Raw genomic sequence first — 27,643 nt, 5'->3', positions numbered from 1 at the left:
AATATGAGAAAAGTTTTGCCAACAAAATGTGGGACAGAGGGTCTGCTCTGTGCCGAATAGTCATGTGTGAAGTTCTAGTTAATCCCCATAGTTTGGAAAAATGGGCCAGGTTTGTGTAAGACTTCAGATCGACCTCCAAATGTCTTAGTGTCACTCATGATGAGTGAGGCTTGAGGGCTCTGATGTATACACGTCCAAACTAATGTCGCTGTCGAGGCACTCAAGGCTGCTTGCATGACAATGCTACAAAGAGTTGACACCCTCACTAATCAATGGTGTATTGATGACGAGCGTATTATGATATAGGGGTCTATGTGAAGGAGAACAATATTTTTGAGTAGTGAAATGCCCCTCCCCTGTTCTTCAGACCAGTAACACCCATTCATTTTTAAGACACAATGCACACTGTGTGAGAAATGTCTGGTTCATACTTGGTTGCCCTATCTCAGGAAGTAACTGTTTCAAAGATAAATTATTTTCTTTTTTGTCAGTGAATCTTTGTTGAAAGAGGGAGGTGGTTACTGTAAACAAAACAACAAAGCCTGGAAGAGGCCGCTATCTTGATAATTTAGGAAACAGTTGTGCTCTTAACCGCTTAACTACAGTGCAAATTCTTCCGCAGAGCGTGAGAATCGATGAGTGGGCGGGGCTGCGTCGGCCAACGGACTTGTGCAGCATCTGCGAGGTAGTGCTCGTGATGGTTGAAGGTCGGCGCGAGCACGGAGTGGGTTAAATCAGAAACTCAAAACCTAAATATAACCTAAATTTCAGTCTTGTTCGAGGATATAAAACCATATCAAATATAAGGAATAAGCCACAGACACATGAAAATTGGAAATAAGACTCATGACCTATGCAGCATTGTCACTGATCTGGTGAATAAAACTACATGGTATTTTCCTCTGTTTACTTTCCTATGTACCACGCTGTAGATTTGAAAATCCTGCTAATAAATTATTAAAAATAAATAAATAAGCTGCCCAGTTTAATTGCAAAACTGACCGATATACTCATATATTCATTGAAATACAGACTGTCACTTCCAGTTGTCACCTTTCTGTAAATACTCTTAAGTCCTTTACATCAGTGTTTGGAAGATGCGCATCCGAAGTGAAGCTATAAATACTTTTTTACAGCAACAGCCAAGTGTGAGGCCCTGTACTTGGACTGTCTGACCCTTAAAAACATGCACGTCTGTGACATCTGAAATCCTAGGTCTTTACAGGTATAAATGCTTGTTTGAGTGAAATGTGTTCACTGTTACAGCCTGGAGGTAGCGATTCCATCAGCGGCCACCAGAGGGCGCTCCTCGCCTGCTGATGAAACCACTGAGCTGCACATGGGATGAAAGGAGAAGGGTTTCCTCTTCCGGGTCAGCGGCGGCAGAGACAGCACCAGCAGCGGGGGTGACATCACTTCCTACCTCTCCTGGTGTCTGCAGCCTGCTGCCAAGGAGAAAGGAGCCCTGTCTGGTGAGAAGTTACCTTCATCTACAGACCCCCTCAGATCCCATATCTGCTCCACCCCCCGGCCCCCAGGAGGAGAAGGGAGCCTGGACACGTCTGCTCAGATCTCTGCTCAGGTAGGAGATTGTCAGCACCTTCTGCTGTGTTTGTAGAAATAGACTGAATAATCCTGGAGGGAATCTCTGCAGGAGCCGGGCTGAGCTGGGCTCTTCTATCCAGGGGTCCTGGGGCTGAGCTGGGCTCTTCTACTCTGGGGCCCCTGGGGCTGAGCTGGGATCTTCTATCCCGGGGCCCCTGGGGCTGAGCTGGGATCTCCTATCCGGGGGCCCCTGGGGCTGAGCTGGCTTCTTCTATCCGGGGCCCTGGGGATGAGCTGGGCTCTTCTATCCGGGGCCCCTAGGGCTGAGCTGGGCTCTTCTATCCGGGGCCCCTGGGGCTGAGCTGGGCTCTTCTATCCGGTGGCCCCTGAGGCTGAGCTGGGCTCGTCTATCCGGGGCCCCTGGGGCTGAGCTTGGCTCTTCTGTCCGGGGGCCCTGGGGCTGGGCTGGGCTTGTCTATCTGGGGCCCCTGGGGCTGAGCTGGGCTGAGCTGGGCTCTTCCATCCAGGGGCCCCGGGGCTGAGCTAGGCTCCCCTATCTGGGGCCACTGGGGCCGAGCTGGGCTCTACTATCCGGGGCCCCTGGGGCTGAGCTGGGCTCTTCTATCTGGAGGACCCTGGGGCTGAGCTGGGCTCTTTTATCCGGGGCCCCTGGGGCTGAACTGGGCTCTTCTATCTGGGGGCCCCTGGGGCTGAGCTGGACTCTTCTATCTGGGGGACCCTGGGGCTGAGCTGGGCTCTTCTATCCGGGGGATCCTGGGGCTGAGCTGGACTCTTCTATCCGGGGCCCCTGTGGCTTGAGCTGGGCTATTCTATCCGGGGGACCCTGGGGCTGAGCTTGGCTCTTCTATCCGGGGGACCCTGGGGCTGAGCTGGACTCTTTTATCCGGGGGACCCTGGGGCTGAGCTGGGCTCTTTTATCCTGGGGACCCTGGGGCTGAGCTAGATTCTTCTATCCGGGGGCCCTGGGGCTTAGCTAGGATCTTCTATCCGGGGGTCCCTGGGGCTGAGCTGGGCTCTTCTATCTGGGGCCCCTGGGGCTGAGCTGGGTTCTTCTATCCGGTGCCCTGGGGCTGAGCTGGGCTCTTCTATCTGGGGGCCCCTGTGGCTGAGCTGGACTCTTCTATCCAGGGGCCCCTGGGGCTGAGCTAGGCTTTTCTATCCAAGGAGCCCTAGGGCTGAGCTGGGCTCTTCTATCCAGGGGCCCTGGGGCTTAGCTGGGCTCTTCTATCCGGGGGCCCTGGGTCTGAGCTGGGCTCTTCTATCTGGGACCCCTGGGGCTGAGCTGGACTCTTCTATCCGGGGCCCCTGGGGCTGAGCTGGGATCTTCTATTCGGGGGCCCCTGGGGCTGAGCTGGGTTCTTCTATCCGAGGCCCTGGGGCTGAGCTGGGCTCTTCTATCCGGGTGCCCCTGGGGCTGAGCGGGGATCTTCGATCCGGGGGTCCCTGGGGCTGAGATGGGCTCGTCTATCCGGGGCCCCTGGGGCTGAGCTTGGCTCCCCTATCTGGGGCCACTGGGGCTGAGCTGGGCTCTACTATCCGGGGCCCCTGGGGCTGAGCTGGGCTCTTCTATCTGGAGGACCCTGGGGCTGAGCTGGGCTCTTCTATCCAGGGGCCCCTGGGGCTGAGCTGGGCTCTTCTATCCGGGGCCCCTGGGGCTGAACTGGGCTTTTCTATCTGGGGGCCCCTGGGGCTGAGCTGGACTCTTCTATCTGGGGGACCCTGGGGCTGAGCTGGGCTCTTCTATCCGGGGGATCCTGGGGCTGAGCTGGGCTCTTCTATCCGGGGGACCCTGGGGCTGAGCTGGGCTCTTCTATCCGGGGGCCTTGGGTCTGAGCTGGGCTCTTCTATCTGGGGCCCTTGGGTCTGAGCTGGGCTCTTCTATCTGGGGCCCCTGGGGCTGAGCTGGGCTCTTCTATCCGGGGGACCCTGGGGCTGAGCTGGGCTCTTCTATCCGGGGGACCTTGGGGCTGAGCTGGACTCTTCTATCTGGGGGCCCTGGGGCTAAGCTGGACTCTTCTATCCGGAGCCCCTGGGGCTGAGCTGGGCTCTTCTATCCGGGGGACCCTGGGGCTGAGCTGGGCTCTTCTATCTGGGGACCCTGGGGCTGAGCTGGACTCTTCTATCCGGGGCCCCTGGGGCTTGAGCTGGGCTATTCTATCCGGGGGACCCTGGGGCTGAGCTGGGCTCTTCTATCCGGGGGACCCTGGGGCTGAGCTGGACTCTTCTATCCGGGGGACCCTGGGGCTGAGCTGGGCTCTTCTATCCGGGGGACCCTGGGGCTGAGCTGGACTCTTCTATCCGGGGGCCCTGGGGCTTAGCTAGGATCTTCTATCCGGGGGTCCCTGGGGCTGAGCTGGGCTCTTCTATCTGGGGCCCCTGGGGCTGAGCTGGGTTCTTCTATCCGGGGCCCTGGGGCTGAGCTGGGCTCTTCTATCTGGGGGCCCCTGTGGCTGAGCTGGACTCTTCTATCCAGGGGCCCCTAGGGCTGAGCTGGGCTCTTCTATCCAAGGAGCCCTAGGGCTGAGCTGGGCTCTTCTATCCGGGGGCCCTGGGGCTTAGCTGGGCTCTTCTATCCGGGGGCCCTGGGTCTGAGCTGGGCTCTTCTATCTGGGACCCCTGGGGCTGAGCTGGACTCTTCTATCCGGGGCCCCTGGGGCTGAGCTGGGATTTTCTATCCGGGGGCCCCTGGGGCTGAGCTGGGTTCTTCTATCCGAGGCCCTGGGGCTGAGCTGGGCTCTTCTATCCGGGTGCCCCTGGGGCTGAGCGGGGATCTTCGATCCGGGGGTCCCTGGAGCTGAGCTGGGCTCTTCTATCTGGGGCCCCTGGGGCTGAGCTGGGCTCTTCTATCCGAGGCCCTGGGGCTGAGCTGGGCTCTTCTATCTGGGGCCCCTGGGACTGAGCTGGGCTCTTCTATCCGGGGCCCTGGGGCTGAGCTGGGCTCTTCTATCTGGGGGCCCCTGGGGCTGAGCTGGGCTCTTCTATCCGGGGGAACCTGGGGCTGAGCTGGGCTCTTCTATCCAGGGGCCCCTGGGGCTGAGCTGGGCTCTTCAATCCGTGGGGCCCTTTTGGGTCTGAGCTGGGCTCTTCTATCCGGGGGCCCTGGGGCTTAGGTGGGCTCTTCTATCCGGGGGCCCTGGGTCTGAGCTGGGCTCTTCTATCTGGGGCCCCTGGGGCTGAGCTGCCCTCTTCTATCCGGGGCCCCTGGGGCTGAGCTGGGATCTCCTATCCGGGGGCCCCTGGGGCTGAGCTGGGTTCTTCTATCCGGGGCTCTGGGACTGAGCTGGGCTCTTCTATCCGGGGGCCCCTGGGGCTGAGCTGCGATCTTCTATCCGGGGGTCCCTTGGGCTGAGCTGGGCTCTTCTATCCGGTGGCCCCTGAGGCTGAGCTGGGCTCTTCTATCCGGGGGACCTTGGGACTGAGCTGGGCTGTTCTATCCAGGGGACCCTGGGTCTGAGCTGGGCTCTTCTATCCAGGGGACCTTGGGACTGAGCTGGGCTCTTCTATCCAGGGTCCCTGGGGCTGAGCTGGGCTCGTCTATCCGGGGCCACTGGGGCTGAGCTGCGCTCTTCTATTTGGAGCCCCTGGGGCTGAGCTGGGCTCTTCCATCCAGGGGCCCCGGGGCTGAGCTGGGCTCTTCCATCCGGGGGCCCTGGGGCTTAGGTGCTCTCTTCTATCCGGGGGCTCTGGGTTTGAACTGGGCTCTTCTATCTGGGGCCCCTGGGGCTGAGCTGGACTGGACTCTTCTATCCGGGGCCCCTGGGGCTGAGCTGGGATCTCCTATCCGGGGGCCCCTGGGGCTGAGCTGGCTTCTTCTATCCGGGGCCCTGGGGATGAGCTGGGCTCTTCTATCCGGGGCCCACTGGGGCTGAGCTGTGATCTTCTATCCGGGGGTCTCTGGGGCTGAGCTGGATTCTTCTATCCGGTGGCCCCTGAGGCTGAGCTGGGCTCTTCTATCCGGGGGACCTTTGGACTGAGCTGGGCTGTTCTATCCAGGGGACCCTGGGTCTGAGCTGGGCTCTTCTATCCGGGGGACCTTGGGACTGAGCTGGGCTCTTCTATCCAGGGGCCCTGGGGCTGAGCTGGGCTCGTCTATCCGGGGCCCCTGGGGCTGAGCTGGGCTCTTCTATCTGGAGCCCCTGGGGCTGAGCTGGGCTCTTCTATCCAGGGGCACCGGGGCTGAGCTGGGCTCTTCTATCCGGGGCCCCTGGGGCTGAGCTGGGCTCTTCTATCTGGGGGCCCCTGGGGCTGAGCTGGGCTCCTATATCCAGAGGCCCCTGGGTCTGAGCTAGGCTCTTCTATCTGGGGCCCCTTGGGCTGAACTGGGCTCTTCTATCTGGGGGCCCCTGGGGCTGAGCTGGACTCTTCTATCCAGGGGACCCTGGGGCTGAGCTGGGCTCTTCTATCCGGGGGGCCCTAGGGCTGAGCTGGGCTCTGCTATCCGGGGGCCCTGGGGCTGAGCTGCGCTCTTCTATCCAGGGCCCCTGGGTCTGAGCTGGGCTCTTCTATCGGGGGCCCCTGGGGCTGAGCTGGACTCTTCTATCCCGGGCCCCTGGGGCTGAGCTGGGCTCTTCTATCCGGGCGCCCTGGGGCTGAGCTGGGCTCTTCTATCCCGGGGACCCTGGGGCTGAGCTGGGCTCTTCTATCCAGGGGCCCCTGGGGCTGAGCTGGGCTCTTCTCTCTGGGGGGCCCTGGCGCTGAGCTGGGCTCTTCTATCCGGGGTCCTTGGGGCTTAGCTGGGCTCTTCTATATGGGGCCCCTGGGGCTGAGCTGGACTCTAATATCTGGGGCCCCTGGGGCTGAGCTGGGATCTTCTATTCCGGGGCCCCTGGGGCTGAGCTGGGTACTTCTATCCGGGGCCCTGGGGCTGAGCTGGGCTCTTCTATCCAGGGGCCCCTGGGGCTGAGCTGGGATCTTCTATCCGGGGGTCCTGGGGCTGAGCTGGGATCTTCTATCTGGGGCCCCTGGGGCTGAGCTGGGCTCTTCTATCTGGGGCCCTGGGGCTGAGCTGGGCTCTTCTATCTGGGGGGCCCTGGGGCTGAGCTGGGCTCTTCTATCCGGGGACCCTGGGGCTGAGCTGGGCTCTTCTATCCGGGGCCCAGGGTCTGAGCTGGGTTCTTCTATCCGGGGGCCTCTAGGGCTGAGCAGGGCTCTTCTATCCAGGGGCCCTCGGAGGGCTGAGCTGGGCTCTTCTATCCGGGGCCCCTGGGTTTGAGCTGGGCTCTTCTATCTGAGGCCCCGGGGCTGGGCTGGGCACTTCTATCTGGGGGCCCCTGGGGCTAAGCTGGGCTCTTCTATCCGGGGACCCTGGGGCTGAGCTGGGCTCCTCTATCCGGGGCCCTGGGGATGAGCTGGGCTCTTCTATCCGGGGCCCACTGGGGCTGAGCTGTGATCTTCTATCCGGGGGTCCCTGGGGCTGAGCTGGATTCTTCTATCCGGTGGCCCCTGAGGCTGAGCTGGGCTCTTCTATCCGGGGGACCTTGGGACTGAGCTGGGCTCTTCTATCCGGTGGCCCCTGGGACTGAGCTGGGCTGTTCTATCCAGGGGACCCTGGGTCTGAGCTGGGCTCTTCTATCCAGGGGACCTTGGGACTGAGCTGGGCTCTTCTATCCAGGGTCCCTGGGGCTGAGCTGGGCTCGTCTATCCGGGGCCACTGGGGCTGAGCTGCGCTCTTCTATTTGGAGCCCCTGGGGCTGAGCTGGGCTCTTCCATCCAGGGGCCCCGGGGCTGAGCTGGGCTCTTCCATCCGGGGGCCCTGGGGCTTAGGTGCTCTCTTCTATCCGGGGGCTCTGGGTTTGAGCTGGGCTCTTCTATCTGGGGCCCCTGGGGCTGAGCGGGACTGGACTCTTCTATCCGGGGCCCCTGGGGCTGAGCTGGGATCTCCTATCCGGGGGCCCCTGGGGCTGAGCTGGCTTCTTCTATCCGGGGCCCTGGGGATGAGCTGGGCTCTTCTATCCGGGGCCCACTGGGGCTGAGCTGTGATCTTCTATCCGGGGGTCCCTGGGGCTGAGCTGGATTCTTCTATCCGGTGGCCCCTGAGGCTGAGCTGGGCTCTTCTATCCGGGGGACCTTTGGACTGAGCTGGGCTGTTCTATCCAGGGGACCCTGGGTCTGAGCTGGGCTCTTCTATCCGGGGGAACTTGGGACTGAGCTGGGCTCTTCTATCCAGGGGCCCTGGGGCTGAGCGGGGCTCGTCTATCCGGGGCCCCTGGGGCTGAGCTGGGCTCTTCTATCTGGAGCCCCTGGGGCTGAGCTGGGCTCTTCTATCCAGGGGCCCCGGGGCTGAGCTGGGCTCTTCTATCCGGGGCCCCTGGGGCTGAGCTGGGCTCTTCTATCTGGGGGCCCCTGGGGCTGAGCTGGGCTCCTATATCCAGAGGCCCCTGGGTCTGAGCTAGGCTCTTCTATCTGGGGCCCCTTGGGCTGAACTGGGCTCTTCTATCTGGGGGCCCCTGGGGCTGAGCTGGACTCTTCTATCCAGGGGACCCTGGGGCTGAGCTGGGCTCTTCTATCCGGGGGGCCCTAGGGCTGAGCTGGGCTCTGCTATCCGGGGGCCCTGGGGCTGAGCTGCGCTCTTCTATCCAGGGCCCCTGGGTCTGAGCTGGGCTCTTCTATCTGGGGCCCCTGGGGCTGAGCTGGACTCTTCTATCCCGGGCCCCTGGGGCTGAGCTGGGCTCTTCTATCCGGGCGCCCTGGGGCTTAGCTGGGCTCTTCTATCCGTGCCCGTGGGGGCTGAGCTGGGCTCTTCTATCCAGGGGACCCTGGGGCTGAGCTGGGCTCTTCTATCCAGGGGCCCCTGGGGCTGAGCTGGGCTCTTCTCTCTGGGGGGCCCTGGCGCTGAGCTGGGCTCTTCTATCCGGGGGCCTTGGGGCTTAGCTGGGCTCTTCTATCTGGGGCCCCTGGGGCTGAGCTGGACTCTAATATCTGGGGCCCCTGGGGCTGAGCTGGGATCTTCTATCCCGGGGCCCCTGGGGCTGAGCTGGGTACTTCTATCCGGGGCCCTGGGGCTGAGCTGGGCTCTTCTATCCAGGGGCCCCTGGGGCTGAGCTGGGATCTTCTATCCGGGGGTCCTGGGGCTGAGCTGGGATCTTCTATCTGGGGCCCCTGGGGCTGAGCTGGGCTCTTCTATCTGGGGCCCTGGGGCTGAGCTGGGCTCTTCTATCTGGGGGGCCCTGGGGCTGAGCTGGGCTCTTCTATCCGGGGACCCTGGGGCTGAGCTGGGCTCTTCTATCCGGGGCCCAGGGTCTGAGCTGGGTTCTTCTATCCGGGGGCCTCTAGGGCTGAGCAGGGCTCTTCTATCCAGGGGCCCTCGGAGGGCTGAGCTGGGCTCTTCTATCCGGGGCCCCTGGGTTTGAGCTGGGCTCTTCTATCTGAGGCCCCGGGGCTGAGCTGGGCACTTCTATCTGGGGGCTCTTGGGGCTAAGCTGGGCTCTTCTATCCGGGGACCCTGGGGCTGAGCTGGGCTCCTCTATCCGGGGCCCTGGGGATGAGCTGGGCTCTTCTATCCGGGGCCCACTGGGGCTGAGCTGTGATCTTCTATCCGGGGGTCCCTGGGGCTGAGCTGGATTCTTCTATCCGGTGGCCCCTGAGGCTGAGCTGGGCTCTTCTATCCGGGGGACCTTTGGACTGAGCTGGGCTGTTCTATCCAGGGGACCCTGGGTCTGAGCTGGGCTCTTCTATCCGGGGGACCTTGGGACTGAGCTGGGCTCTTCTATCCAGGGGCCCTGGGGCTGAGCTGGGCTCGTCTATCCGGGGCCCCTGGGGCTAAGCTGGGCTCTTCTATCTGGAGCCCCTGGGGCTGAGCTGGCCTCTTCTATCCAGGGGCCCCGGGGCTGAGCTGGGCTCTTCTATCCGGGGCCCCTGGGGCTGAGCTGGGCTCTTCTATCTGGGGGCCCCTGGGGCTGAGCTGGGCTCCTATATCCAGAGGCCCCTGGGGCTGAGCTAGGCTCTTCTATCCGGGGCCCCTGGGGCTGAACTGGGCTCTTCTATCTGGGGGCCCCTGGGGCTGAGCTGGACTCTTCTATCCGGGGGACCCTGGGGCTGAGCTGGGCTCTTCTATCCGGGGGGCCCTGGGGCTGAGCTGGGCTCTGCTATCCGGGGGCCCTGGGGCTGAGCTGCGCTCTTCTATCCGGGGCCCCTGGGTCTGAGCTGGGCTCTTCTATCTGGGGCCCCTGGGGCTGAGCTGGACTCTTCTATCCCGGGCCCCTGGGGCTGAGCTGGTCTCTTCAATCCGGGCGCCCTGGGGCTTACCTGGGCTCTTCTATCCGGGCCCGTGGGGGCTGAGCTGGGCTCTTCTATCCGGGGGACCCTGGGGCTGAGCTGGGCTCTTCTATCCAGGGGCCCCTGGGGCTGAGCTGGGCTCTTCTCTCTGGGGGGCCCTGGCGCTGAGCTGGGCTCTCCTATCCAGGGGCCTTGGGGCTTAGCTGGGCTCTTCTATCTGGGGCCCCTGGGGCTGAGCTGGACTCTACTATCTGGGGCCCCTGGGGCTGAGCTGGGATCTTCTATCCGGGGGCCCCTGGGGCTGAGCTGGGTACTTCTATCCGGGGTTTCAAAAGGAGAGGGTACCCCACTTTCACCAGGGAACAGGGTAAGGAGACAGTTAGTCAAAGGGAGATCCCTGGAGTCAGCTCAATAAACGGTGACTCCTAACCTATCTAATTAGGGAAGAAGGTCACACAGTGCAATATGTGTTAAAGAATATAAAAAAGGGTTTCCACAAAGAAATAGAATCGTTAACAATCTATTATTTATTAAAAGCACAAAGTCAAGCAAGATACAAAAAAGCAATAAAAAAAGCAAAGCAATTTCATACAATTTTACAATACAATTTAAAATCCAAGGAAAAATACCTTGAAAGAATAAAAGTTAATTGAGAACAGTGTTAAACAAGCATAATCATATTATACAGACACAATAATAAAATACACAACCAATAAAGACATATCTAGAACATATTGACAATGGATAGACCAAAAACAAAACTACATATAATCACAAAACCCCTTGTGTCAATGTGGCTCCCAGATATCTCTGCCACTGAGTATAACCAGATCCAATGGCCTGAACCACTACTGTAAAGCTTTAGTGAAAAGGTTGAACATCCATCTAAAGTTTTACCCGGCCCTGACTGGATTCTTTTAAACAAAAACCAATGCGTCGACGCGTTTCGGTGCAGTACAATTGATTCTGTGGCACCTTCCTCAGGACTTCTCATGCTGGGGTTTCAAGAAGTGGATAGTTACACCGTATCCCCAAATGATGTAGGAGATGTTCCAGAATAGGGTCTGCTTTGCATCACACTTTGGTTCTGCAAGCTTAGCTGTGGATGTTTCCTCTCTCCTGATTTAGGAGCTCCTTCTCTTGGGGTGTCTTCTTTAAGTTTTGTCAGGCTATTTCACTGTTTTTTTCGTATATCTCTTGGTATATTAAAACATTTCTCGAACGGGCATAAAATGTCGCCGGTATTTTCAAGAACTGGATATGTTCCGGAATTCGCCACCACCGCACTTCTGCCTCGTTCCTACGCTACTTCTATCCGGGGCCCTGGGGCTGAGCTGGGCTCTTCTATCCGAGGGCCCTGGGGCTGAGCTGGGCTCTTCTATCCAGGGGCCCCTGGGGCTGAGCTGGGATCTTCTATCCGGGGGTCCCTGGGGCTGAGCTGGGCTCTTCTATCTGGGGGGCCCTGGGGCTGAGCTGGGCTCTTCTATCCAGGGCCCTGGGTCTGAACTGGGCTCTTCTATCCGAGGGCCCCTGGGGCTGAGCTGGGCTCTTCTATCCAGGGGCCCCTGGGGCTGAGCTGGCTCTTCTATCCAGGGTCCTGGGGCTGAGCTGGGCTCTTCTATCCGGGGGTCCCTGGGGCTGGGCTGGGATCTTCTATCCGGGGGCCCCTGGGGCTGAGCTGGGCTCTTCTATCTGGGGCCCTGGGGCTGAGCTGGGCTCTTCTATCTGGGGGGCCCTGGGGTCTGAGCTGGGTTCTTCTATTCAGGGGCCTCTGGGGCTGAGCAGGGCTCTTCTATCCGGGGGCCACTGGGGGCTGAGCTGGGCTCTTCTATCCGGGGCCCCTGGGGCTGAGCTGGGCTCTTCTATCCGGGGGCCCCGGGGCTGAGCTGGGCTCTTCCATCCGGGGGCCACGGGGGGCTGAGCTCCTCTTGAATCCGGGGCCCCTGGGGCTGAGCTGGGCACTTCTATCCAGGGGCCCCTGGGGCTGAGCTGGGCACTTCTATCTGGGGCCCCCTGGGGCTAAGCTGGGCTCTTCTATCCGGGGACCCTGAGGCTGAGCTGGGCTCCTCTATCTGAGGCCCCTGCGGGGCTGAGCTGGGCTCTTCTGTCCGGGGGCTCCTGGGGGGATTTTCTTCTGGCCCTGGGGTGTTTGTGGGCATCATTTATGTCACAAAACCCTATTCTGTGTGTATAGCTGTGTGGGCTGTGAGAGCTGTGTGGGCTGATGGGGCTGTGAGAGCAGTGTGGGGGGGGGGTGGGGGCTGTGAGAGCTGTGTGGGCTGTGAGGGCTGTGAGAGCTGTGTGGGCTGTGAGAGCTGTGAGAGCTGTGTGGGCTGTGGGAGCTGTGTGGGCTGTGAGAGCTGTGTGGGCTGTGTGAGCTGTGTGGGCTGTGAGAGCTGTGTGGGCTGTGTGAGCTGTGTGGGCTGTGAGGGCTGTGAGAGCTGTGAGGGCTGTGAGAGCTGTGAGGGCTGTGAGAGATGTGTGGGCTGTGAGAGCTGTGTGGGCTGTGAGAGCTGTGTGGGCTGTGAGGGCTGTGAGAGCTGTGTGGGCTGTGAGAGCTGTGTGGGCTGTGAGAGCTGTGTAGGCTGTGAGGGCTGTGAGAGCTGTGTGGGCTCTGAAAGCTGTGTGGACTGTGAGAGCTGTGTGGGCTGTGAGAGCTGTGTGGGCTGTGAGAGCTGTGTGGGCTGTGAGAGCTGTGTGGGCTGTGAGGGCTGTGTGGGCTGTGTGTACTGTGAGGGCTGTGAGAGCTGTAAGAGCTGTGTGGGCTGTGAGAGCTGTGAGAGCTGTGTGGGCTGTGAGAGCTGTGTGGGCTGTGAGAGCTGTGTGGGCTGTGAGGGCTGTGAGAGCTGTGTGTGCTGTGTGGGCTGTGAGAGCTGTGTGGGCTGTGTGGGCTGTGAGAGCTGTGTGGGCTGTGAGGGCTGTGTGAGCCGTGTGGGCTGTGAGAGCTGTGTGGGCTGTGAGAGCTGTGTGGGCTGTGTGGGCTGTGAGAGCTCTGTGGGCTGTGAGGGCTGTGTGGGCTGCGAGAGCTGTGTGGGCTGTGAGAGCTGTGTGGGCTGTGAGAGCTGTGTGGGCTGTGAGGGCTGTGTGGGGTGTGAGGGCTGTGAGGGCTGTGTGGGCTGTGAGAGCTGTGAGAGATGCGTGGGCTGTGAGAGCTGTGTGGGCTGTGAGGGCTGTGTGGGCTGTGAGAGCTGTGAGAGATGTGTGGGCTGTGAGAGCTGTGTGGGCTGTGAGGGCTGTGTGGGCTGTGAGGGCTGTGAGGGCTGTGTGGGCTGTGAGAGCTGTGAGAGATGTGTGGGCTGTGAGAGGTGTGTGGGCTGTGAGAGCTGTGTGAGCTGTGAGAGCTGTGTGGGCTGTGAGAGCTGTGTGGGCTGTGAGAGCTGTGTGGGCTATGAGGGCTGTGTGGGCTGTGAGAGCTGTGTGGACTGTGGGCTGTGAGAGCTGTGTGGGCTGTGAGAGCTGTGTGGGCTGTGAGAGCTGTGTGGGCTGTGAGAGCTGTGTAAGCTGTGAGAGCCGTGTGAAGAATGCGAACTGTGAGGGCTGTGAGAGCTGTGTGAGCTGTTTATTTTTAAGAACAAAACCCTAGAACAAATTGATTAGCATGCTTAGCCAATTTAGGATGGCCAGATTGACATGGAGAGGGACCCATGGCAAAGGACCCCGTAACCCCACCCCGGGTTACATTACCAGAGGCCAACATCATCACCAACACACAAGGCTTGATTAATTCTTCTAGCACATTGCCTGTAGTGAATGACCCTGGTATTAATGTTGGAAATATTGTTTCTATACCCGTAGACATTAATGCAAGAAGGGCGGGGGAGTGTCTACTTGCCACATGGAATATTGCTGGGTTAAAAAATAAAATTGATGACCCTATTTGGCGGAATCTTGTAGGTAGTATGGATATCATCGCAATACAGGAAACTTGGGACACACGTAATGCTTTGACATTAGACGGTTTTACGACCTTTCATGGTCCGGCAGTTCCCTCTACCCGGGGACGGGCGCGGGGTGGACTGATCACGTTGATCTCTGCTAGAATACCAGGAACATATAAAGAAATAGCTACGGGTAGCCCGTACTGTTTGGCAGTACATATCATATGTAAAGGCAAGCATAATGTTCTGGTGGTAAACTTCTATAACTCTTATGACAGAATAGAACCAACCAGCAACTTAAAAATGCTCAACCTCTTTCTTTTAAACTTTAAAGAGTCATTTGAGGCAGAGTGCATTATTTTCCTACTGGGAGACTTTAACCTCCACGAGTGCCCGGATAAATGTACTTCTAATGTGTTTTTGGGCCCCCCAGACCAGGAAGAAACCCACTTTGAACATTCAGACCAGGGTGCCCTTTTGGAAACCCTGTTGGCAGAAAATGGGATTACTTCGCCCAGTAGGGATGGTGAGGAGATCCCCACTTTTGAGGGACATGGTAGCGGGTCAATTATTGATTTTATTTTTATTAGTAGTAGTATCCATAGCCACACTATTAGTTATTCGGTTTTAAGGTCACATTTTAGCGACCACAATCCAGTTCTGTTAATGGTAAAAAAGTCATTAAAATGCCGGTGACCAAGGCAAATCTGGTGGACAAAAATGACATCCGGCCCACAGATCAAGCACGCAGAATTAGATGGAGAAAGATAGTGCCCAGTGAGTTTCTGCTTAACCTTCGCAATAGTAGTGGGGTGGAGCTGGATTTATGTATGAATCCCGATGCCGGAGACAGGGAAATATTGGAGGCATACCAAAAAGTGTGCCATGAGATTGCTACTAACCTGACCAGCATTGGCAAAAGCACACACGGTGCGAGGGTAGGCTGGTTCAATAATAATTGCTCATCAGCTAACAAAAACTTGAAACTGGCCCTTAAAACCAGCCCAGTGGATAAGCAGCTTGTTGCCACGCTCAGGAAAAAGTATAAGGAGGCTGTGGCCAAGACGCGCAGAGAGATCAGAGAGGACGCATGGGCAGAGTTAACATCTACTGACGTTCTAAAAAATAGTGCAAAGTTTTGGGCTGTGGTGAATCAGTCCTACTTCTCCGATTCTGATAATAACGAACTGGATTGTGGTATTCAGGAGGACAAGTGGCTACACCATTTTAAGTCAGTCTATGAGAGTGAGATTTCCGGGGATGAGGCATCGACCACCTTCAGGAGGCTCCCCTATACGCTGATAGTTCAGGAATGCGAGGTGGCCGATGCAATTGAGAAAATGACCAGTAACAAGGCCCCCGGACCGGATGGTGTTCCTTCCGATCTTTTTAAATCAAACATAGCATTCTGGTCCAGGATCTTAACCAATGTTTTTAACAGAATTTCGAGTATTGGCATTCCGGAGACATGGTCTTAGTCAGTGATCGTGCCGATCTATAAGAAGGGCGACAGAGGTGACCCGGGAAATTATCGCCCCATTTCCCTTATTGATTCCGCCGTAAAGGTTCTTGGGAGAGTAGTACTGTGCAAGCTGACTGATTTGTTAGAAGAAACTAACACTCTTTCTTCCCTTCAGTATGGCTTTAGAAAAGGGCGAGGTACCATAGATCAGAGCCTGAACCTGCAACTACTTAGAGGGAAGTACACACAAGCCAAGAAAGGCAACTTATATATAGCGTTTATGGGCCTATCCTCGGCGTTTGACCGAGTCAATAGGTCCAAGCTCTGGGGTCAACTTTTAAGAATTGGTATAGACGCTAATATTGTATACTTCCTGGCTGACCTCCACAGGGATCTCACAGCCTCTGTGAGGTATGACCGCAAAGGCAACACCACTGGTAAGATCAATATCTCTAACGGCGTTAGACAAGGGTGCATCTTAGCGCCTTTATTATTTACTCTGTACATCAATGACTTGGGGATGACCTTAAATACATCGAGTAAAGATATCCCCATGGTTGGGGATCTTCACTTACCAGCATTATTATATGCAGATGACGCTGCCTTGCTGGCTCGTACTGCAGTGGGTCTCCAACGCCTATTAAATGCTATTTATACTTTTATGTTTTCCTTAGATCTTAGCGTGAACTATGGTAAATCACACGTAATGGTTGTGAGCCACAAAAGCAGGCGAGAGAGAAACATGAAGGCTCTACATTGCAATGGGCATAGATTGTCAAGGGTGTCCAGATTTCCCTACTTGGGGGTTGTTTTCGATCAATGTTCCCAGTTGCAGGAGAAGAAAAAAGTCTTCTTACGTTCAATTTTTGCGGTTTTGGGGTTTTCCCGTAAACTAGGGGTTAAACCCTTGGAGGCGGTACTGCAGGTGTATAACGCTAAATGTATTTCCATTGTAATGTACGGGGCAGATCTGTGGGGATATAAACCAGCCAAGACCCTCCAGGTAGTAGAGGACAATTTCCTTAAATCAATCTTGTCTTTACCGAGATCCACGGCTGGTTATATTGTGCACCAGGAATGTGGTATAGATTACTTGGAGGACCGCATTGCTATGGCCCCTTTATTGAACTGGATTTCTGTATGGTTGAATCCAGAATTGACAGTAAACCATAAAATCCTTACCAATTGCTTAGCACTGGATCATTGGGACTATATCCCTTGGTTGAAATATGTCCACCTTTTATCAATCAGGTTGGGACGCCCTGAGATGTTCACTAATCCATCCCATCTGGTTAAGGGTGATGTCAATTGGGTAAAAAATGCCTTCTTGGAAATCAGAAGGATGGACAGAGAATGTTTGGAACTGGTAAAGCCCACAGTAAGAACGCACCAGTTGATTGTGACGTCAGGGTGTCAGCTGGAATTCTACTTAAAAGTGGTAAACATCTCAAACCACAGATTTCTTCTAACTAAATTCCGGCTGAATAAAATCCACCTACTGATCAGTGGCCGCACTGGCTGGAAAAACTCAAATGATCTGGGGCTATGTAATTGTGACGGGCTTTCCCTTATGGACACTGCCCATTTTATGTTCTTCTGTAAACACTGCACCGCCCTTAGGAAAAAGTTTATTGTACCTTTATTAAAGGGAAAAGGGTTCTACCAAGTGAAACCTGCGTTGTTATTTCTCCAGTTATTACCAAGTGTTTGGGAAATTTACAACATTGCTAAATTTTTGACAATTGTAACAAGATTAAGTAAAAAAATTAATTTGGCAAAGTAATAACATAATGCACGCAACTCTTTTTTAACTGGTTGTATAGATATGATTGTTATTAAATTTTAATTGTGAAATGCTTTTTAACATAAAAACATATTTATATCACTTTTAACTTGACCTTGTGTATTGTTTATTGCCAATCCTTGGTCCTTTTTAATTGTATAATCTGTTGCTTTTTGGACCAATTTGCATGTTTTTTGTATACTTTTGTGGTTTATGTTTGAAACCGAATAAAGTATTTTTTTTTTTACTTTTGATTATCTTTGCTTTTTTTTTTTTTATTCGGCTGTTTAATACACATTAGTCTCCGTCGCAACGGTTAATTGTATTGTTTATATTCACTTGGCAGTACCGCTCATAACTCTCTACTAATACTCTCTACTACTCACTCTCTACTACTCACTCTAATATTTAACTACTTACTCTACAACTCTCTAATACTGCCTAATAGATTTAGTAATGAGAAAAAATGCTGTGAGGTACTGACTGTAATACTCTACAAAAAAATGTCTACTACACACAACTTACTACACACTACTACCTACTCTTTACTACTCCCTCTCTAATATTCTCAATACTCACTCTACTAGTTACACTCTACTAAATAGCATCTAATGTATAGTACTTACTGTAATACTGTACTACACACTCTGCTACACTCTCTACTACTCAACATTGCTCACTCATAATGAGTCACTATACTACTCACTCTTTACTACTGAAACTAAAAATACTCTTTGTATATGTAAGAGCGTGGCTGTGCATGTAAATGTGTGTGGCTCTAGGACTATTTACTACTCACTCTCTCACTATATAATACTCACTCTCACTTTTTACTACTCGCTCTCTAATACTCTCTTTACTAATAACTCTCTCCTACTCACTATCAACTACTCACTCTACTACTCTACTACTTACTCTGTGTGGGTGCTAATGCAATAGGTCTCGCATATGCAAGTGATTAAGCTATTGGCAATATAAATGACAATGCCATTTATTTATGATTTTTTAAAAAAAATGTCATGAGCAACGCCAATAGCTCTACCTTTAATAATGCCGAGACCATTGCATTGTAAATGCTTGTTAAATGTGTCTGCCTGTCACAGGGCCGTGTGGGTTTTCTGGAAATCCCTCTTAATTGTAAACCACAGGGTAACCTCAATTATGATAACATGAGCATCCTGAAAACACGAAATGGAGAGAAGGACTAAGCAACCGGCCCCCCTCCAGTACATAAATCATATATCGCATGCGAGCAGGGTGCCTATTAAGTAAGTTAACCTTATGGAGATGCCCCTGTCCTGCATTCAGAGTGAATACATGACCGAGGCATCTCCATACATTTAATTTACTTAATAGGCACCCTGCTCGCATGTGATATATTAACATGTGTGCATCCAACAGATGCGGTTTGCGGATGCGGTCTGCGTGTTCGATATTGTGACGAGGAGAGCAACGTAAGTTAATCGGTTATGTTTAACTTAATTGTAAATGATTCCTTCTGAATGGCATGTGGGGTGCCAAGCACGCTTGATAGTATACTATAGTCACACGTGTGTTGTTGTTGTGGGCAGCCGCTCCTATACTCTTTCATAGCTAACCCCCAGCATAAGATGCCCATCCTCCGCATGCCCAGACGGCTCTTATGCCCCATCATACCAGCTGTTCGTCCACTCTTATGGGCTGAGTCCCGGCTTCCCGCAACACTAACTGCTCTGTGTTGCTCTTGGTTACATTAAAAGCCTGTTCTCTAGCGCCACCAGCCTTTTGAGCTGCCAAGGCGGACGTGGTCCTTTCATAGGCTCATGGCGCATGGGGTGCTCCTATCTGCCAATTGCACGTTTCCTGTGTTTATCACAGGCAGTGCCACTGCAGAGGAAGGGGTGGCAAGTACTTCTTTATCACGATGCCTGCACGAAACTAGAAGGCAGGCCTATCTGTATGGTTGGCTGCAGTATGCTGTTTTATAATCACTCTGCCGTTTGCTGCAGAGCTAAGTGCATTGGTCCCAGCACCACCATTTCAACTCGCACGACTTTAAAACGTCTAGGCGTGTATTGATGTTGGGCTATTAGTCTTAAGTCCCATCAACAATTGCGTCTACTTCGGTGGGAGGTCTAAAAAAAACGGCTAAAAAGGTCTGAAAACTGCTTTGAAGTTGCCGACTACCAGACTGGAGCAGTGACCTTCAGCTGCGGAGAAAACGGGCCCACTGTTGGTGGCATGTCCACATGCCTGCTCCTACCCACCTAGACACTTTCTGTACTCCATTGTAAACCAGGTTAAATGTGTTTTGAGGTTGGTTGAATTAGTGTGTGCATAGTATGAATGGAGGCTTGAACGTGTAGCTGTGCTGGTGAATTCCATTCATTAACATGGATACTGCCGTGGGCACAGTTGGCTTTCCAGAGAACTGGGAGAGTTGGTGAATGTTCCTGAAAGACGGCTGGATTGTCTCTTGTGAGGAGCCTTTCGTATGTCTCGTGAGAATCGCTCACTGGGAGACCTGATTAAAGTACCACGAAGGGGCGGTACACTGCATTGAATGCCTCACGTTTCCCATTTTCAGAAGTGACGTATATTTAGGGCTTGGGACAGACTACTAATGTGGTGATGTGTTGTGTATTTGCAAAATCCTTCCACAAAGCCATTTGTTGTAATACGACACCGCCTTGCCGTCACGAACCCTGGAGGGTCCCAGGTCTGGCCCTAAACCGGTTTTTGTTCAAAAGCTGTCTTCACAAGCCTTTATCATATGTACACGGTCTGCATTCCATCGCCAGATCTGAAACGTTGACAGCGTCAGGGGTTAGCTAACACCACCGTCCGTCCGTCTACTGATGGTTATGTAACACTACAATTTCCTTTTATGTATCGCCTCACACAGCAGTCCAGTCTGCTGTTTCTATACGATGTGAATCATATGTTACTGTGTAGAAATCCACGGGAGGCAAAGTAGTAGTGTAGAGGTTGTTTAATGAGTTAGCAGTATAACAACAACCATCCAGTCATGTCGTGGTCAAAGCCAGAGTGCTCCCAACATGGAATGCACACAGTGAACATGACACCATTCTACAAGAACCATAGTAACAGAACACAGGGAATATACATAGGGAGGAATGCAATATCATGAGCATGAAATACACATAAAGTACATAGAATATTACATACTGTTAACCAGCTTAATAGTAATCGACTCAAAAGAATGGCGGGCTGAGTCAGCCTCGCCAGGATTCGAACTCACGACTTGCAGATGCACCACCTGCTTTAGAGGCGGGCATTCCCCTCACTGAACAGCCCAGAGAGGTTTCGGACCAGTAATCCGTTTGCAACCAACACTCCCACACCCACTGGTTTTAGTCAAACGTTGTGTAGAATGTCTGCCATGCTTTCATATGTAGGTCGGACAGAGGCGGTGCACCGAACCCACTCGGGTTTCCGGTTCAGTGTCTGGCCCACCTATCATGAGCAGAAGTTGTTGGTACTCTGGTCAATGCAGTGTTTCTTCTGTACCCTCCTTCCCAGCTCAGGGTGACGGGGTTAACGAGCTTCGAGTCGGGCTGAATGCAAGGACTGAACAGGAAGTTGTGCAACCTGTTGTTCAGGACGTTTCCTCAGAAGAAGAAACGAGCGTGAGAACATGGACTATGGACGTACAGGCACAGGCCAATAGAGACAATGTTTGCATGGCCTCCCCGCTCCCACCCCCCCGCGTTTTTCTTTCCTTTTCTCTGCACCTTGCATATATGTCTTTATTTTCAATAAAAAATTACTGAAATAAAAAAAAGATATCTCTGGGTTGCTGACCCTCCCAATCAAAACATCATTAGCGCTCTGTCGATGCTTAGAGTTCAATCAGCTGGATTTATTTGCAGTTTGTTTTTTATTTATTGAACAACATGTTATTCTGTATTTCTTATGCGGCCTTTGATTATGAACAGATTTCTGTTTCTAAATGCCTCTTCCACTCTGACTTTGTCGAAATTCCACTGTCTCTGCAATTCGCTAGCCCCCTCAAGAATCCCGGGGCTGATCCCAACTCTCAGCACAGCAAGAAAACGCCACCTCTTTCCCCACTCTGAACCCTCTGTGTGTGTGTGGGGGGGGGGCTCTGTGTGTGTGTGGGGGGCTCTGTGTGTGTGTGGGGGGCTCTGTGTGTGGGGGGGCTCTGTGTGTGGGGGGGGCTCTGTGTGTGTGTGGGGGGCTCTGTGTGTGTGGGGGGGGCTCTGTGTGTGTGAGGTGGGCTGTGTGTGTGTGTGGGGGTGTTCTGTGTGTGTGTGTGTGGGGGGCTCGGTGTGTGTGGGGGGCTCTGTGTGTGTGGGGGGGGCTCTGTGTGTGGGGGGGCTCTGTGCGTGTGTGGGGGGGGCTCTGTGTGTTTGTGTGTCTGGCTCTGTGTGTGTGTGTGGGAGGGGGTTTCTGTGTGTGTGTGGTTGGGGGGCTCTGTGTGTGTGTGGGGCTCTCTGTGTGTGGGTGGCTCTCTGTGTGTGGGGGGGCTCTGTGTGTGTGGGGGGGCTCTGTGTGTGTGGGGGGGGCTCTGTGTGTGGGGGGGCTCTGTGTGTGTGTGGGGGGCTCTGTGTGTGTGGGGGGGGCTCTGTGTGTGGGGAGGCTCTGTGTGTGTGTGGCTCTGTGTGTGTGGGGCTCTGTGTGTGTGGGGGGCTCTGTGTGTGTGTGTGGGGGGCTCTGTGTGTGTGTGTGGGGGGGGCTCTGTTTGTGTTGGGGGGCTCTGTGTGTGTGTGTGTCTCTGTGTGTGTGTGTGGCTCTGTGTGGATAGCTTTTTTTGTAGGTGGTTCTATGTGTGGGTGGCTCTGTCTGTGTGAGGGTGGCTCCATGTGAATGACTCTGTGTGGGTGGCTCTGTATGTGTGTGTGGGTGGCTTTGTGTGTGTGGCTCTGTGTGGGTGTAAATGCAATAGGTCATGCATTTGCGAGAGATTAAGCTATTGGCATTGTAAATGACAATGCCATTTATTTATGATTAAAAAAAAAAAGTCATGAGCAATGCCAATAGCTCTACCTTTAATAATGCCGAGACCATTGCATTGTAAATGCTTGTTTTCTGTCTGTCGACAGATTGGATGGTGTGCTGGTGCTGCTCCTGCTGGGCTAGAGTGGCGTTGCTTCTCTCTTCCCCCCGCCTGGCTGCCTGGCTGTGCGGGTGGGGGAGTTCCCTGGACTGCCTCCTGGCCTGCCGGGCTTGCTGGGAGTCAGTCTGTCTTGGAGCCGGTGTTCTGCTGTGCACTTCGTGCACCTACCGGTCCTTTGCGGATGGGGCTGGAGTTCCCAGGAAGTTGCTTCCGGGTCACAGGCTCGTCTTCCCGAGCTTGGCCGGGGAGACGTGCCTCGCTCGATGGGCTCCTGCTGTTCCTTGCTTTGGAGAAGGTGGAGTGGGGGCCTTGTTCCTGGGGTTGGCCCCCACTCTGGGTGAGTCCCGCTTGCTGGGTTTTTCTTTCTAAGAGCATTTCTTAGAGTCATTCAGCCGACTTCGATTGGGGAGCAGTGTTCGAGTCTCGGCGATGGTGCTGTTCATGTTGTATCTCCCCGTGCCTGGCATTTGCTTTCTGTGTTGCCTCGCACTGTGCTTCCTAATTGTTCGATTTCCTGTCACCGGCCCGGCTCTGTGCCTCTGCAGCCACTCCCTGCTCCCGAACTGCCTCGGTACCGGGAACAAGGAAGCAGTTGTTGCTGTGTTTCTCAGCCCCATAGGGGGAGACCGAACCGATGGGGGAGCTGAATTGGTTAGCTTGCGGCTCTTTTTGTAAGCTCCCCTCCTCTAACCCGTCCTGGGGCCCAGGTTTGCCCCTCTGTTTATGGCACGCCTGGGATTTGGGTTTCATCGGCTCTGTGCATGTAATGTTGTCATATAGTTGCTGCTTTTCTATATATTGTATTAAGTTAGCATGAGTTTATTAAATGTTTAAACAACATATTTTCCTTCGGCTTCAGTTTGCACACGGCACATAATTATTATTGTAGCTTTCAACCTAGACGAAAGATGTGATTTATTTGAGAATAATATGTTATTGCTCTGATATCAGTCGTGCTTGGTACACTTGGTACACTGTCTGCACACTGAGAGCTAAAGCCTCTAAGAATAACCTAACACAAGGTTGCTGGGAGGCCTGATCCTCGCACCACATTAGACATAACACAAATAATGGTGCTGCCAACATTGGGCTCTACGCGGGTTTAAGATAGAGTTACTGAGAATGCACAATCCCACTTGATGGTGCTTCGCATGCAGAGAGCTGGTAGCTGATGATGTGATCTTCTCCTACTGACATTTAGAGGTATGGGCCCGCCCTGCTAAAACCCAAATGAGACCTTCTTAGATATAATATAGTATGCTAAATAGGGTGCGCGAAATATAGGTGATACAGATTTCTATTCATTTTTGCATTATAATATGCTATCACCGTTCGCTTACTATGGATTAGTGACTATGCTGATAACTCTGATTTTTATAATAAGTATTCTGGTATTATATAAGATACTGCGTTTAAGAACCTTGCATTGAAAAATAAATATTTCAAACTTGCACGTGTGTTCTTTTACTCCCTGTTCCGGTTTGAAATGATTATAGAGCGAAAGAGTGTTCATGTGTTCCACGATACCTGAGGTATTCAAAGTTCATGTTCTGGTTTGTCTAAGTCATTGGGAGTTCGTTATGACCAATGAGACACTGTAGCTAGCTCGGTAAGGGGATTTCTGATACTAAGGTGAGTTTTGGGTCACCCTAATTCACTAAGGTTCTTTGGGCCTGATGTAGGTAAATCTTTTTTACCACTTCCTAAATACCGATTCATACCGAATCGGTATTTAAGAAGTGGGAAAAAAGAGAAGGGCAGATGTAGGTAATTTTATTTTAAATATTACCGCATCGGAAGGAATCGGTATTTACCGATTCGGTAAATACCGAATCGGTAATGCCCATTGATTCCTATTGGCATTGAAGCCCATAGGAATCAATGGGCATTACCGAATCGGTATTTACCGATTCGGTAATTGCCGATTTCTGCAAGGGTGCAGGGGGTGTCACTTTGACACCCTCTAGCACCCCCAATATTGGCTTGTGTGCCATGTGGCACACAGACATGCCCTAAGGGCATGTCTGTCTGTCACATGGCATAGGTGTGCATGCACACATGTGCATGCACACCTGGATTCGGTATTGTAACACCCAATTGGATTGGGTGTTAAAATACCGAATCTGAAAGGCCTGTGGGACTCAGAAGAGTCCCACCTACATCTGGAAGATACCGAATCGGTAAAAATACCGATTCGGTATTTTACAGATTCTGTAACTTTACCGATTCAGTAAATATTCCGAATAGGTAAATACTGGCCCCCTACATCTCAAAGTGCCAAATACCGGTCGGAAACGGCCGATTTTGGCCGTTTCCGATCGGTATTTGCCACCTACATCGGGCCCTAGATCTCTGTGCATAGTTCTGTGGGAGAACGGAAACCCTGCTACATGGCGCCCATACGTTGTTGGCCTTATATCATGACACTCCAGTAGTATACAAACCTTAACCCCTTCATTCCCGTTTCCGAAACAAAAAACGGCGGTGTCGGAAAAACCTACCTATTTTTGAAATAGGTCCTTTCAAGCTTGAATCTATCTAAAACGGTTTCCTTGAATTACTACCCAGTTGTGCTACAAAGTAATCTTTGTTTTTTCACGTTCCTATGCAGTCATGGCTCAAGTCGTGGACATTCCGCTGCATAGTCGCATTGCGGTGCGGGACCATTTGCGGGCTTATGATGTCCCTTTGGAAGGCTTGGCTGTAATTATGGTGGTGAGTGCGGAACATGCTTACCCTTACGAACTCTTTTATTCGTGGGTGACATTCCCGGCGGTAGACGCTAATTCTGGAGTGTTCCATTCGTACACTCCCTCTGCTGTACCTGTGGTTTATGCTCCGTACAGGGCACAGGAAGTACCTATCGATGTTTGGCAGCATGGAGTTTGGTTTGGTCGCGCCCTACCCCATTCTTTAACGGCTCCGAGGTTAGGTCCTTTGTCCATTCCGGGCACAAGTTGGCCCGCTTTGGCTGGATTTACTCCTCACCCTAATCGCGCCACTTGTAACGTAGGTGACCTGCGACGTCTTCACGAGGTCACGGTTGAAGTGATTAGGGCACTTGTTCGTTACACAAGTCGTAATGTTCAAGGCGCGGCCCCTAGGGGTGTGCAGCTTCAAGCAGGTCAGGCTGGTTTGAAAATCAGTCCTGTCATGGTGAATTCCGTAATGGGCAAGAAGCCCCAGGATAAGGATGACTTTCCTTTCTTGCTTGCCGAGAAATTCGACCAGCTGGAGGCTGTGTTTCCTAATACGACTCCTGGTGAAAAACACCGGATTCTTACGCTTAGTTTGCCGAAGGATTTGGCCCCTGAGCTTGTTGACTGTGAGACATGGGGTAAGACTTTTGCAGTGGTCTATTCGAGGTGCTTTGGCTCCCCGTCTATGTCCAACCTGACTAGGGTCCTTAGGCATAAGGTCACAGTATCGATCAGGGTCCTAGATTAGAACGCGACACCCACTCCACGAATTTATGTCCATCAATTTACTAAAACTATAGCAAAAGACGCATGTGTAAAATTACCCACCCGAAAATATATATATGCATTTGAAATGGCGTATTCGTAATACGTGGCAATTTTGGTACTGTACGTCTTTAAGCATAGAAATCATTCAAAATTATAGCATATGTAATCAATGAACGATTTTGCGAAAAAATTACACATGAAATATCTCTTAATACAGAAAAGAAAGGCGAGATAATTTCATCACATAGAAATGCATTGCAGTAAAATGTGCTAGAGGCTGATGTAAAGTTATTATGTCTCTAGATATATAAAAAATAGAAGTAGAAGCTTCTGTTCTTTATGAATAGGTCTACTTTAAGCAAAGAATTTCGTGTCAGAAAAAGGTAAATATTTTTAAAAAGTGTTCAATTCAAAAAAATTGTTGTTGAACGGGGGAATAGAGTTCCAACTTTTTTTAGCAGTTTTTGTTGTTCAAAACTGAAGGCCGAATTCAGAGTTCATGGGAACTCTGTGTGTCGGAATGCTTCTCTAAAGTTATTGGTTCTGTTCGGGTGAGAACATCATATCAGACAGGCTCTCAAAGCACTGGTCTACAAAATCAGGTGACAGTTCGACCAAGTTCGATAGCGCTGTAACTTGGCAGGTGTGAGTATGATTGCTGTCATCAAAGTCTGGATCGACAATGCTCACAGAGGGTCGTACCTGGGTGATGTTGCTTTTATTTCTTGCTCCACTGTCACCACCTAGTCGTAGCACAGGAGTCTCAACGAATGCGGTCATCAGGATTGGTAGCCGCTGGGGACAACACAATGCGTGAGCCGTTATCGGACTTAGCAAAGTATCGATATCCATTGGTACTGCTGATGGAAGTGAAAGACAGATGTCCAACACGCACTTATCTCCGCATAGCATACATTGAAGCACAGGTAAGATGCAGGATTGCCATATCGGTCTGAATGAAAGAAACCAGATCATGTTTAGATCTCTCAGCCTGGCCAATCCAAGGACTCTAGTTATTCTGTCCCGGTAGCGTATTGCTAGGATCGTTTCTTCCATCCTTGTAGGAGTCATGTCTGAGCTTTGGCTTGCCATATGGGAGCAGGAGGGTCAAAAATAAAATGCCTGCTACGAGTCCCAAAAATAGGGGTATGCCGCCAAAGACTGAGTGGACAAAATTAGGAATGATTCCCAGAATTGCTTGAAATGGTGTTAGCAGTCCCGTAAAAATCGTCTTAGATATGCCTGGGATGCCTGGGATGCCTGTGGCACTAGACATGTTAAGGAGTTGGCTAAGCATTTCTGTGAAATGCACGGGGCAATTTGTTGATAAAAGGTCATGGATCTCTGTAGCCGTCCTTGCAACCAGGAGATCATACGTCTCTTTTGATGACGTGATGGGCACTGTTGTCTGCAAAAGCACAGACTTCATTCTGCTTAAAGTATCAATTCGTATAGAAGAGAAATTCAGACGAGGCCAGATGGGAGTCTCAATGTCTTCAAGGCCGTTTGGAAACAATGCTTGCATACAGCATTTGACCATGGATGTTACGCTTACGAGATAGGCTTTTCCTGGCAAAAGGCCACAACATCTGTGATCCGTTATGAGAATGTAACTCCCGTTTGCGAGTTGTATAAAGAAAGGCTCTATCTGCGTTGCAGGTGTGACATGCTGGTGGCATGAAAGGTTGTTTGAATTACCTTCACAGGCTCCGTGTAAATTAATACCCTGGCACAAAAGTATACCGCTTAGTGAACGTTTACAGTTTTCACCACTAAGAAATACATTTTTGTTGCTGTTACTATATCATGTGTGTGTATATGGTAATTTCCATGTTGACTTAATGTATCCTTTACCCAATCGTTCATACTGGCCAGTAGGTATGTATTCAAGGCACTTTTTAAATTGGAAAGTTGTTATCAGAATTGTGATAATCCCGTGTATTATCCATTCAATGACAGGACTTTCTGACATTGTCAAAGGTAATCTTTCAAGTTTTTCGATGCTCTGGATTGTATAGTCTGCTCCTTTCTGTGCCAAGCTGATTTGTTTATCAGTAAGGTTAAAGATAGAAAACAATGACGTTGTGTTGATTAAACGCCAAGGCACATAGCCTGAACGAAGATTTTGCAGCATCCAGCCTAATTGTACAATAGAACGCAATTGTGACTGGCCATGCTGTAACATTAGCAAGT

At 52.7% G+C, this 27,643-nt stretch overlaps 1 protein-coding gene across 1 annotated transcript in view; it reads left to right on the top strand.

Annotated features, from left to right (window-relative positions):
* Positions 1–1,426: 1,426 nt before the first annotated feature.
* The window catches only part of LOC147736965 (uncharacterized), an 87,359-nt gene continuing 61,142 nt past the window's right edge, over positions 1,427–27,643 (top strand). Inside the window, exon 1 of the mRNA XM_086954122.1 lies at positions 1,427–1,582. The gene's annotated coding sequence lies outside the window, so the exon portion shown is untranslated. The remainder of the gene's footprint in view (positions 1,583–27,643) is intronic.

The sequence above is a fragment of the Lissotriton vulgaris genome, chromosome 1_1 (genome assembly GCF_964263255.1).
Source record: "Lissotriton vulgaris chromosome 1_1, aLisVul1.2, whole genome shotgun sequence".
Taxonomy (NCBI): domain Eukaryota; kingdom Metazoa; phylum Chordata; class Amphibia; order Caudata; family Salamandridae; genus Lissotriton; species Lissotriton vulgaris.
This window is presented reverse-complemented; position numbering and strand designations above follow the sequence as displayed.